The 13,447-nt window shown below is 37.0% G+C and overlaps 1 protein-coding gene across 2 annotated transcripts in view; it reads right to left on the bottom strand.

The window, feature by feature from the left end:
• Nucleotides 1-13,447, bottom strand: part of LGR5 (leucine rich repeat containing G protein-coupled receptor 5) — an 88,124-nt gene that overhangs the window by 56,522 nt on the left and 18,155 nt on the right. The window contains exon 2 of one of the 2 annotated variants that reach the window (XM_027889098.1): nt 2,421-2,509. The exons of the other annotated variant lie outside the window; for it this stretch is intronic. The gene's annotated coding sequence lies outside the window, so the exon portion shown is untranslated. The remainder of the gene's footprint in view (nt 1-2,420; nt 2,510-13,447) is intronic. 2 annotated transcript variants of the gene reach the window in all.

Raw genomic sequence — 13,447 nt, 5'->3', positions numbered from 1 at the left:
CTAGCCCTTCACTTTCAAAGCTGATTCATGGCTGTTCATTTGATGCTGAAGAGTCAGTTTGCTAAGTAATAGTTACCAGGGTAAGTTATAAAAACATTCCAATATGTCAATCATTTACTGTATTTAACTCACATATTAAAAAACTTAAATAAGGAGTATTTTATAATACAGAAGCCAGCAAGAGCAATTAAAAGAGGACTGAATGGAATTCCTCCCCTGCCCACATATTGTATTAGTACTATTTTACTTTATGAGTTATTACCTGTTTCTGCTGAATGAATTCAAATATTAAATTAGTACTGCATACATGATTTGTCTTGTTCAAATACTGAACAATACAAACAGGAAAATATATCACTTTTTATTGCAATTTATGAAGACAACTATTAGCATGTTTGTTGTGTTTTTCATCATTACTGTTTGTTTATCAGGTACTGTTTATTTTATTTTGATGAAGAACAGTACAGCTAAATTGAGAAACAATATTTATTTGAAGTGACCAAGTCTGGGGAAAAAAAGTCTTGGCCTCTCTCAGTTTCAGAATATTTTCTGCCACTCCAAAAGTTGCTTATTTTTACAATTATTTGCTATAAAAATGACAAAAATATAGGAAAAAAATCCTTTCTTTTCCCTTTTTTTCTTTTTTTTTTTTTTTGAATGAGTGGAAACATTCATTTGTTTTAGAAATCTGGGATCCAATTTCCTTCTAATTCCCAGTCAGTAATTTCATACCTCTGATTTCAATTCCTAAATTATGACTATCTACATGAGAGTAGAGTATTTACAAAAAGCACAGAATAGTTTATTTTACACCTTGTCTACAGCAGAAATGAATTCAAAATATATGTGAGTGTAGACAAAGAGTGAAAATAAATACTGTCATAAAGTACATATTTCTTAAATCAATTATTATGAACCATACAGCCAAATGAGCTGAATACCCAACTGCAAGTTATGTACATCATAGATTGTATGTTACACAAGCCAATTTTAAAACTCATCTTCACCAAAATATCCAATATTACTTCAGTGAGTTTGCTGAGGGTAGAAATTATTTATTACTAGCCTGATTTCATTCATAACAAGATATACTGTAAGTCATTGATTCTGTTGGTCTTTGTCTCAATTCAATTCCACAGCATGGATTTTAAGAATTAAAAAACCAAACATCTATGACAGCATCCGCTACAAACACATTTCAGTAGTGATGGTGTGAACATGAGTATCCAGAAATCTGTGCACCACAGCCCTGTACGCAGGGCAGGAAATATATAGCCTACATTGCACAGTGCAAAGGTCCCCAAGGTACAGATGAGTGACCTGGGTCCAGAGAGGGAAGTTACATTATCATGTTGATAATTAGAAAGACTAATTATCCCAGGTACAGCAGGATGACGCTCTGACTAGTCTAATTTCACAATGCAGGGTCTCTGCACAATGCTACTTTGTGTGATGCAATGTAGCAGACGTCATTCATATATACACTTTTTATTCCCAAACTAGTTCAATACACTTGGGGAGAAATTCTGGCTTGGTAAAGGACATGGCAAAAACATCATTCAGCAAAGACAAGAGTACACCTCTTTGATCTCAACTGACTTTTTTTTCTCCAAATAATTTATCAGTAAAATTACGACAAGTTTCTGTACTACTCATACTCTATAGCTTTCCATTTTCCTATGCATTGGTGCTGAATCATAGATTTATAGATTCTATCATAGATTCATAGAATTAATAGGTTCATAGAATCTATGATTAGGTAGAACATTTAGGCTGGAAAAGACCACTAATATTATCAAGTCCAACCATTTTAACACAGCACTGTCACTTCTGCTTTTATTACAGTTTAGTTGTAAGCTGCATTGTTGAAGAGCAGTTGAAGAGTTTCAGCAGAGAAAATCATGCTACGCTGTATCACACCTACTACAGTTCTTCTCTAAAGTATGAAGTTGATAATTTTTGTGTTGTTGCTTTGCTGAAATAATTATTTACAGAATCTTCTTTGAATTGCATGGACAACTCAAGGGGTATCATATTACCAACATACTCAGTTTCATTCAATGCTGCTACCAAAAGAATTACTCCTCATCTCCCCCCTAGTCCATCACTGCTCATTCCTTGTGAGGATGCTGTTGAACCAGAGTTGGCAACTGGCTTGGATTTTAAAAAAAATCCAGTAGGAAAAAACCTGGTTTTAATCGAAATCAGTTTCCTGAATTCATTCACTACATTGCTGTCTGTGCCTCCACAAACCCAAGTACAGAGGAGACACAAATAAGAAAAGTGAAGAAGAACTGTTTTATTTCAGTTGGCAGTTTTGGCTTAGAGTAATGCAGGGTAATCTTGAACCTAGAATGTAAATATTGTAAACATTTTTCAGATATAGGAAGTTGAGGATTTTTTTTACACACATAACTTACCTTTATGTCTGACAGAGCTTGTTCACTAAAATACAATAGGCCTCTAGATCTGCCAGCTCCGGATAGCTGACAGCCTCTTCCAACACCTCCTACAGAGCTCAGAAGAATGACAAAGCTGTCAGATCTTTCCCTGACAGACTGAACACCAAATTTATGCAATAGTAAGTGCCAAGAAACATGCATAGCTTGATTCTTACAGAGATAATGCACTTAAAACCACTGTATTTCTCCATCAGGTCATTATTTTTTTCCTTAAGTAATCAAAACTCACCTTCATCATAAGATACCTTCACAAGGGCTGGTCTAAAACAGCCTTAATATACATAAATACCAGGTCGTTAATCTTACACTGACATGATTTACACCTAATCTTCACACATTTTGTTTGCTTGTACTTGATCAGCTGCCCCTCAGACAGACAGAGCTTTAAACAATTCAGGTGAAGGAGCAGGGCTGCGATGCACTAAGTCACCCTACCAGGAAATCTTTGGTAGAGAGACCCTATCTGCTGGATCAGGCTGGCACGTGTTTTCCAGGTGGTTATACCAGCACAATCTTCAAAGAAAAGGGCTGTGCTCCCTCTAGTATATAAATGTCATCTCTTTGGATAAATTATTTCCCTTTACAATAACTGAAATTACTGGGATCAGAGCTGTACAATTAATATATGGAGGTAAAGTACTTCAGAACTATTTCTATTGAGATCAGTTGGGCTCTTCAGATGATAAACTAATATTTAGTAGGAGCAGGGGCAGCATACTGTAATCCAGAATAAATGATGCCTGTTTCCTTCTTTTATTCAGAGTGTTTACATAGTCCACTGCTTGACAACCTCATTTTGAAGCCCATGACCTACCACTTCTTGTGATTGTTATGATGATCAACAGAAAATCCCTCCAGGGCAAGCAATTACTGGTGGTTTTCAGCTAAATCCACTGCAGTGTCCCTGTTTCAGGTTTCAAGTATCAGTTTTGGATCCTCCTGGAGATAATATTGAATCATATCACAAGACATCAGTAGCCAAAACAAACCTTTACCAAATATAAACTGTTGCTGCCAACTCTATTGCACCTGTGTTCATATATGAAATAAGTGTGTCCCTTATCCTGCACATGTCTGTCTGCTTTTTTTGCACACAAAGCAAACTTTCTAAGATCTCTTTCATTTAGCTATTCCAAATGCTATAAAAATGCTGGAAACAATCAGTTTTCCTATTATTTACATGTCTTAAAACTTCTAATACAGCAAGTCAATGTCAGTATTAGAACAGTGCCTGTGGGTAAACACCTGGCTCCACTGATGCTGATGGCAAAAATTCCAGTGAATCCCATGGGAGGAAAACATCATCCCAGGCCTACAAGTTCCTAATGCCAAGTTCTACCCAAAAGGCAGTACTTCACAGTTGTGGAAATTATGCAACAGCACATTGGTTTGCCTGCAGTAGTGCATGTAGTACTGATGGGTTCACTGGAAAGATTTCTACGTATTATTTTCAGCCCTTTTATAATTTCCAAAATCTGTTGAGTTAAAGGCAGGATGTCATTGGTTTGGGTCAGTAAGGAAAGGAAAGTGTGACATTTTCTGCTGTTACAGCTTCTCTTTGTTTCCTGTTTGGTTGCCATGCCTGTTTCAATTATTTGGATACTTAATTTTCATTCCTGGTGTTTTTTTCAAAAGTGACGAGCTGATTCTTTCATTTTTCCTTCCTCAGCCTCTCTTTTCCATAGCCTTTGCTCAATTTTTATTTCACATCAAGTTCTGTTTTCCAGTTAGCTTCATTACGAAAACAGAAGGATTACTCAGAATTATCTGCATTGTGATGGTGTGAGAGACTGGAATGTTAATGGTAATGGCTATTTATTTTTTAATAAAAAGTAGTGAGTGCCTTGCTGATGATGTGCAAGGCAACAGCCCAGCTGCAGAGTCCATGAGCACCAGAGGTTGACCACGACACATCAACCTTTCTTTTAGCAAGAAGCTGTGTTTTGAGCCAGATAAGGGAAGAGGCCGATAATAAGCAGACCCAGCATGAAAATGGTGCAGATAGAAATGAAATATAGGACAGGAATAAAGTCAAGGCACTCACTAAGCAGAAGCAAGTCTTCTGCTGAGAGGCGCTGTACTATTTTCCACCCTCTGCAGAGGTTCAGAAGAGCACAGGAAAAAGCAAGGACTTCAAGTCATCCTGATCTTAAATTAAAACGCCTTCAATGAAAGCGTGATCATCTAAGGGGTCTTTTTTTCCTAACCAAATCCCATAATGAACATTTTTTAATAAAGCATGTGGTTTGAAAATGAGTTTTTAAATAATGAAAAGAAACAGGTTTTAAAATGCCTTTGGAAAAAAGGACATTATTTAAAAAAATTAAATTCAAGGCTCAGGTGACTTGCCACATGACAATGTATGAGGTTACTTTCCTTTGAGAGACAGTGTTAGAGAAGGAAATGGTAGCATTGATAACAGATGCTATAGGGCAGAGAGTCTTTCCTGGGCAATTTTTCAATTCAATAAAATTTTCAAACTTGTATTTTGCCATTTCCAGCTCCCATATTAAAAATCTATTAGCAGAAAGCCCATTGAAAAGCTGACCATGAGCACAAGAGACTTTTTCTGGAAACACTTCCATTCAGTTCTCATGCCTGAACAAAAGCAGATTGGCACATTCAGTGATATACAAATGCCTTTGAAAGAGGCCTCCCCCCCCTTTCCCATAGCCACGCGTTTCAGGGCTCTATATGCTGAAGGAAGCCAGTGAAAGGTTTGAAGGGGTGGGGAGACCAAGGGCTTCCACCGAGATCCTTCAAAGTCCTCATCTTCTATAGTGGGAGGATTTCCCTCTAAATCCCTTTCAATAGCATATTGATGGCTTTGAAAGCTTAAATGGCATTTGTCAACCATCAGTAAATCTTGAAAACTGTTTCTGCAAATAGCCCAACTCCAAGTCTCAGATTTTCTCATTAATCTGCACGTAAGGCCACTGAAGACTTTTTCAGAGTCTAGATAATGCCTGGATTAAAAGGTCCATTCAGAAGGGAAAACTTTAGCATTCACCTTGTGTACATAGCCATTTCACCAGTGGTATTCATGGGTTGTTATTTCAACTCTGCATTTGTCCTGCAAACAAGACATTTTGTCACAAAGACTTGGTAGAGACATTCTTCAGTGAATTACTGAAACCTAGCCCTGCTATTTGTCATGGTTTGTTATTTTTATCAAGTAATCAGTTCAAATAGAAACCCGAGACTGACAACTTTACAATTATGTTACTATTTTAAGACTCGAAGGTATCTAATTCAACAATGAAACTGATTAAAGCGCAACCTGATTGCTTTATCTAATGAAACAGTCTAAAATTTCCCTTAATCAGATGTCAGAAGACTTTTTGTTTATTTTGAAAGTAAAGACAAGAAATGGATAAAAATCCTTATTCAACATTTTAAATTTATGATATTTTATAAAAACTTCATGTATTTATAAGGCATAATAATTTATAATATGTTACATACTGCTTTGTGTTTGTCCTTTAGGACAATGCTGTTTTAATTTACCTTTCTCCAAATAAAGCTAATGTACAGGCTTTAAACCCTCAAAACCTGTGCCCCTTACACACACAAACTTTTTTTTAGGCTGTTCTTACATCCCAAAGATGCTTTTATTCTCTGCTTTCTAATTTTTTTTTCTATTTTGTATCCAGTAAGCTATACCAGAGCCAAGGGATGAGCTATTTTGATGGGCATAAGGCATTTACTATTATTGTTGTTGTTGTTGAAATGATCAGGTCAAAATATTTATGCATCACAGAACAGAAGAAAAACAGAGCAAGTTCACACAGTGGAGACCAAGAAAATGTTTCAATATTAGAAAAAAACAACCAGACCCCTGTCAAAGTTCCTGTAATTCAGATTGATCTCATTGTTTGAACAAATCGACCTTTTCATCATATTGGACAATTTACTGTGAATATCAAGAACACACAGCCTAGGGATCAAGGAAGTTTACTGGACATCCCTCCCAAAGATACAAAAAGATTATCCTTCCCTTAATGCTGTTGAAAGTGAAAAGCTTAGTCAAGGATTTGTATATGTGAAATCACATTAACTATGGCTGAGGGCCACACCTGGCATCTGCTGCTTTTATTTGCCTTATTGTCCATTTATGTGTACATCTCAAACACCAAGAGCTGGATAGTCATGGTGCCAATCAAGGATTGTTGGTAAGAACATGCTGTGAGAAAGAACAGAATGTGGCTGAGAAGAGAGCTGTACAGAGACAGGGTAGCACTTTCTGGGACAAATATCCTTGTTCTGGTTATCTGGAGATAAGCACAACACAGAATAGTGCAGGCACAGGAATGAGGCTGAGAAGCAGGGAGGGAATGTCAACCAAAGGCTGACCCAGTCAGGGGGATCAAGACCACCAAACACCCCCAAAGCCCTCTGACTCACTTCCAGAAAAATTTGTAAGAAAAAAGTGTGAGTGATAACTAATTTGCATGGAAAGCGACAAACCTAGCTCCAGGATGGGAAAACTTACCTATAAAGAAACGGCCCAAAAGATAAGCTTGGGCAGTGCCCTCAGGACCCTTGACACCCCATAAGCTGGATTGATGCTGGAGCTAGGACTGGACTCCCTCCCTCCCTCCTTCTCTCTCTTTCTTACTTCCTTCCTCTCTTTAATCTCTCTTCTCTTTACCCCTTACTCAAAATCCACCACCATGTGGATTATACTATAAGGACCTAACTTACACCAATTTCCCTGTCAAGTGTATAATTTACTAATAAAACTGTAAGTTTTTGTGGACCCTCTGTGTTTTGTCGTTCCTTCTCAATGATGGGCATTTAGGAACACTGGGATGCTTCCTTTCCCTCAGGAGTGGGACATCACAGCATGTCCCACCTGTTTTTTGCTATCCATGGAAAAAACCTCATAATTTAATGTGAAAACTCTCTGCAGCATGGATATGGCATAAGAGATCATCCAGGCTCAGTCCAACTCACTGGAAAACTAATATGAAGCCTGTAACACAAGTTTAAACACAAGGGGTTTTCTACTCCAATTCCACCTCCCCTCGTGCAGGTTACTATGCTAACAGTACTGCAATTCTCTGAGTGTCTTTAAGATTTCCAGGGGAACTATGCCACAGCTTCTAAAAGAAAACCTAAACTGCCAGATTTTTTTAGCTGTGGGTCATCATTTCCTGAGATTACTTGCCTGGCTCCCAACCAACACTATTCACACAATAGAGGACGCACTTCCTGTAGAGCCCATATCTTATGTATCCCATGGAGACATCTCAGATAGCCTGAATTATCTTAAATGGCATAAGGCAGATATGGTGAGCATTAAAATGAAGCTCCAGTTGCATTAGAGAATGGAGACTCAGTTTGGTAAACACTGGCATCCAAAGTCTTTGAAATGTTACCTGATGCATCCACATGGGCCTGGCAAATAGGACACTATGATCTATGACGTTGCCTTGTGAAGAAACAACTGAAGGCCCACTAAGACACTCTCAGGCTGAGTGTAACCTTTGCTCAGTCAACTGCACAGACCTCTGAGACAGTAATTCAGCTCCTAACACTGAAGTTAGCGGTCTGCATGTGGAATAAGCTTCTGGGCTCCTAATGTAGTCTGTTAAAGGTAGAAAGAATTATCTCATCTTCAGATAAGTAACTTTTTTCTGGTCAGTGTTCTCCAACAACTGGAGAATGAGGCACTGCTTACTCCAGACAGCTGCATTTTAGATCAGCATGTGAATCTGGAGCTGAATAGCACTTTAAGTTGACTCCAGGAGCAACTAAATTAAAAGATAAAATGTATGCACAATATTCATGCTAGTGGTGATGTAAGGATGAAGAAATCTGCTTCCTTGATTCCTTATCTGCACTAGTGCAAGTATTCTTACATCAGAAGCACACTGTAATGCCTAGTGGGTTATTCAAGCTTTTCTTTGGATGAGAGAAACTTTACATGGAAAAGTGAGTAGTAGTCTTTGCTTTCATCAGTATATGTTAAGACTTGTGACTTTATTGTTGGGCTTTCTTTTATAAAAACATAAACAGGTAGATCTTCCTAGAACTACAGAAAACTTAGGAAGGAGGATTTAATAAAAATTAGTAAAACCCTATGAAAAGTTGATACAATTTAGGCTGTAACAGCACTTAAAGACTTTTGAAATCTCAGTATGAGTTTCCTGAAAGTAGAGCTTAGGAAGACCAGCTTCATGTGGGTTTCAGTCTTGTAGACAGACTCCTCTAGGTTCAACAAGGTGGAGCAGGTTTCTCCTCCATGCAGTTTCTTAGGTGTCTCCAGATAAATACCATCCTTTTTGGTAAGGTTAGTGCTCAGGTAAGGTCAGGCTTAGTACTTTGCTGACGGTTTCCAGATGACTGAGAACAAGGGCAGAGCTTATATATATCTTCCTAAAAAACTCTACACAGATGTGACTTCATTTGTGTATTGAATTCTGCGGACCTAGAAACGAATGAAGTACTCTTTGTTACACTATTTTTCTGCACCATTTTGAGAATGGTGTATTTCCATATTACCACAAGAATGTTATATCAAACCCCCTCAGCCTTGCAATGAACAGAATGCTATGGAAGAGGGACAACATTCATAATTAGGGTCAGTGTTTTCCTCCTTTAAGAATTACAGATCATCCAATTTCTTCATGGTTTTCATTTGGAAAAACTCTAAGGATTTAGGAAACTAATTTCTGTGCAACTCAAAAAGAATCACAAAAGCAATTCCCTGTCCTTCCTCAGGTTTGTAAGCAACAGCTGTAAAAATCTACACTCTAGCTCACATCCTACAGAAGATGTGATGCAATTCAAAGGTCTGAGACAGAATTGCAACATCTCCTCTCCAGAGAGCTAGGGGAGCAACTTCTGCCCACCCATATCAAAGAAGGTTGTGTACTGGGAGAGACTGGGGGGAGAACTTCCTGGGCTGAAGGAATTACGTGCTTGCTGTCTTTGCTCTCCTGCACTTTCTGTACACCCATATTCAATTATGCGATACTTTTCAAAGAACAGCATAAAGAAAGAGTTAACTACTAAATAGGAGTTGAGGAGACTGTAGAGTGGTAGACAAATTTTGCTGTAGCATTAAGCAATGCAATAAGGAAATAAAGAAAATATAGGTCTGAATCTCAAATCAATGCTTTATCTATGAGGTTGTGCGGCTTCCATAAGAAAAATTAATAAATATTCCCAGGCTAAACACAACTCTCAATGACATTTCAATGAATGCTTCTACTTTGTTTTATAATTCTTACATCAATTTTTATTTCTATGACTCTGTTTTCACATTCAAAGTAACACAGCTTTTGCAAGCTGACATCACACGGATTAGAAAACAAACACTGCAGATGATCACAAAGCCAACATATTTTAGGGTATAGAAAGACAACTGAAAAATTTGTTACATACTTCAGCTTAAGACCGCTATCATACAGGAACATAGCTTTTTTTTTTTCCTCCAAACACTATTCAAGGCATATTGCTGGCAGGGGAAATTAATTTTCCAAACTCCTTCTTTGAAGGATATTATTTTTTTAATAGGAGCGTCTTTGAGATAGAACACATGCCCCTGTTTCTCTATCCACGCCATAAAATGTTTTTCCCATTCATCACAAATACCTGCTTTTTTTTTTCCTATGAAAGCTTTTATAGAGCCTGCCTCTGTATTTTGGCTGTTCCTGACAGCTGATGGCTGTGGACTGCAATACAACTGTAACATAAATGATAAATAAATAAGAGTCCTTAAGCTTATCTGATGTTTTAAATATACCTTTCAAAATACAAAGAGTTAAGTGGACAGAATTATTAAGCACGCTGTCTGTAACAGCCTGCTGAACTACTCAATTCATATAAAGATGGGGAAACCTAGCGGAAGGCAGGTATTAAAAATAAGATATTCTGCAGCCTATGGAATTTGGGAAGATTATCTGAATGAGTACTGTTTGCCTGGGTAAAGACGGCAGTTCTGTGTCCTGGCATTCCATTATTTCTGCATATTAAGCGTTTTACTGTGAAACTTAGTGTCTTTCAAGACATCTTGATTTATATATAAATAGAAGGTCCAAAGCCGAGGAGCAGTAACAGCTACCAGAAAACTTAGCCGAGGCATATTATACCATAGCATGTGTGTCAGGCTAACAGTCACACTCCAGGCTCACAGAACCACACAGTTCTTACCTAACAGAATCAGGAGACTAGGATATGCAGTAATTTGGCTTTGGCTACTATAGAGTTAGTTATAGAGTTTTTGATTTCACTATGTGGCCTTAGAAACCCTCATTTTGAAGCCTTATGGAAGCAGCAGATCCAAACTTTAATTAACCACTGAATTATTCTAATGGAATTGTGGAAAAAGATATTAAAATGCCTTGGGAAATCAAACAGCATCCTTACATAATGTCAGACATATTGTTTACATGGAATATGCTTTTTCCACAAAAAAAAGAACAGAAGCTAAATATACTAAAACTCAAGTGAAATTAATCTTCAGAAACATTTAGCTGCGTGACATTATAGATCCTGGTGCACAAAGATATCCTAGCCCAAAGAAGCACCTTAATCAGGGCCTCTCTTCTATGGCACCATCCTATTTTCAATTAACAATGCTTTCAGATGAGCCGAAAAGGGGTACTTTGCTCCCACCATTACAATTTCTGCTTTTCTTTTCTTTACCCTTTTCAAAAGCATGAAAGCATTGGATTGCTAATTACTTTTATCCCGCCTATAGGAAAATTAGTTTATCTTCCTGATCAAAGCAAATTAGGCAGATCATGGCTGATTAGAATGCAACAGTAAAATCTCCATACTTTCTATTCCACCCCCTTTTCTCTCAGAAATGGGGCCTGTGTCAAATATGTAGGTATTTCCCACGGCCAGTCTGGACTCTGTTTCCAGCGGGCTCTGGGGCTGGGACAATGGTTCTTACACAGACACTGAAGTTCTTTAGTTCAGTCATTATGCAAGGAAAGAACTGGTTACCCCTTAGGTAGCATTTGATGAAACATCTAGATTTACATATTTCCCTAATTGCATTTTTTGAATGTGAGTGAGATTTATCTGACTAGAGTTAAATGGCTCCTTTATTCTACTACCCAAAATACAAACCTATGCTCTCCAGGCAGAGTTGCACTTGGTTCTGATCCCAGCATAAAAACGCTGGTTTTCACTACAGTGGGACAAAGCAACGTCTACCTTTATTTCTCAACGTACAATCTAAAGAAGGCTTGACTAGTTGCTTCCAAGGTGGCTCTGCATTACATTGCAAAACTGAATACCACTACTCCTTCTGAATAACCGCATTTTCTGTCACTCTAGTGTTTTACCCTTCACTTTTTATCCTTCATAACTCATTTCCCTTCAATTTGTGTTCTATGGCTTTAATACATAAAAGCCAAGCTATACTGCTACTTTATTTATAACCAATTACTATAAATTAACAGTAAATCTCACATTTAGCTCCATTTAAACATCACTATGCAGCTGCCCATTTGAAAATAAAATGCTTGCCTTCTTTCACTTCAGTGGGCACAATACAAAACATCCATTGAGCTTTTCCTTTATTGCAGCTGCCAATGCCCAGCCGACTTTTAACAAACCAACCAAGCGGAATAACAATGCAGCTGCAACATTTTATGGTATTTCTGTTAGTTCTCTTTTGAGACTGAAGGTGTTAATTAGGAATCAAAGAATACAACCCTGCCAGCTTTCTTTCACAAACTATACTCTGGCTACTGCAGTTTTCAGAAGGAAAATAAATCTAATAAAGGGACAAAAATGTTGTTTGTCACACCAGTAACGTGTATTTAAGATCCTTTGATCACAAGCTTTTTATGTAGTCTTGTCAGACAGGCTGAAAATATTTTTTTCCTCTCTTTTCTCCTTTCTTTAGGCTTTTCTGAATACTGATTCTAAGGCTGTCTGGAAAGGTGAAAAACCCAATAGTAACTGGAATGCTTTACAGGTTAAAATAGCTTTGCTGAGCAAGCCAGCTTTAAATCCAATAAAATAATAATTGCTCACTTTTTTGATTCAAGTGTAAGTTATTTTGAAATACAAATGATCTGTCCCTGTTATATAGAGTTTACTAATTCTGCGCGTCATTTAATATTTCAAGTGTTTAAATTTATGCAGCAGTTTTAATATCAATACCTCAATTGCTTTTTGGAATCTCATTTTAAACCACAAAAATGATGTTTTACAGGATGTTGCAAAACATTCATAATACATATATTTTCACGTGTACCATACAATATATATTTTTTATTTACATTTATTAACCATAATCATGTAAGATATATTCAAAGGTAACAGCATAAGTCACTACCTTTAATCTTTAGTCAAGTTAAAACCTTAAAATAGGTTTATGAAGTTAACACAACTGAGAATTAGTCAAGCTTGCTAGCTTACCCAGCAAGAGCTTTCACTGTTAAATGCACAATTCATGCCAAACTCCTTTAATCCTGCCAGAGAATGGCAGAAAGAAGATCTGTTTGTTGACTTAATGATAATGAATTGAGCAGACTCTTAAGGCTACCTGCAGAGTTTGCTAAATTGTAAAACAAATAAAGTCAATTTAATAAACCCTTTTTATAAGAAGTCTATATAAAAGTTTTCTTTGCCTTAAATAGTATGTAAGAGAAGCAAGGGTCTAAAATACAACTCTACTTACCTTGTTATATATTTAATACAGTTCCTTATAATGTCAAATATATAAATACTATAAATATACATAAAATAGGGGAAGGTGATTATAAAACATATCTGGGAGTTTCAATATTTGATAATGCAGAACAGCCTTGAAAATGCTAAAATACAGATCTTAGTAACAAAAAAAAGTTCTGATGAGTGTTGCCATGCTGTATGTCTCACGCAAAGTGCAGTCTCTGGCTATCGTAAGAGACACACAATGAGATGATTCAGTTTTAAAGATACATTTTCTTTTGTGCCCCAAATGTACCACTTCTTACATTCCTGAATTTTAGCAAAGTGAAACATAAAATCGG

Source organism: Empidonax traillii, unplaced genomic scaffold (genome assembly GCF_003031625.1).
Source record: "Empidonax traillii isolate 1590-97213 ecotype Southwest subspecies unplaced genomic scaffold, ASM303162v1 scaffold252:size1141739, whole genome shotgun sequence".
In the NCBI taxonomy this organism is placed as follows: Eukaryota; Metazoa; Chordata; class Aves; order Passeriformes; family Tyrannidae; genus Empidonax; species Empidonax traillii.
The sequence above is the reverse complement of the archived record's forward strand: the minus strand, read 5'-3'. Positions and strand labels throughout refer to the sequence as shown.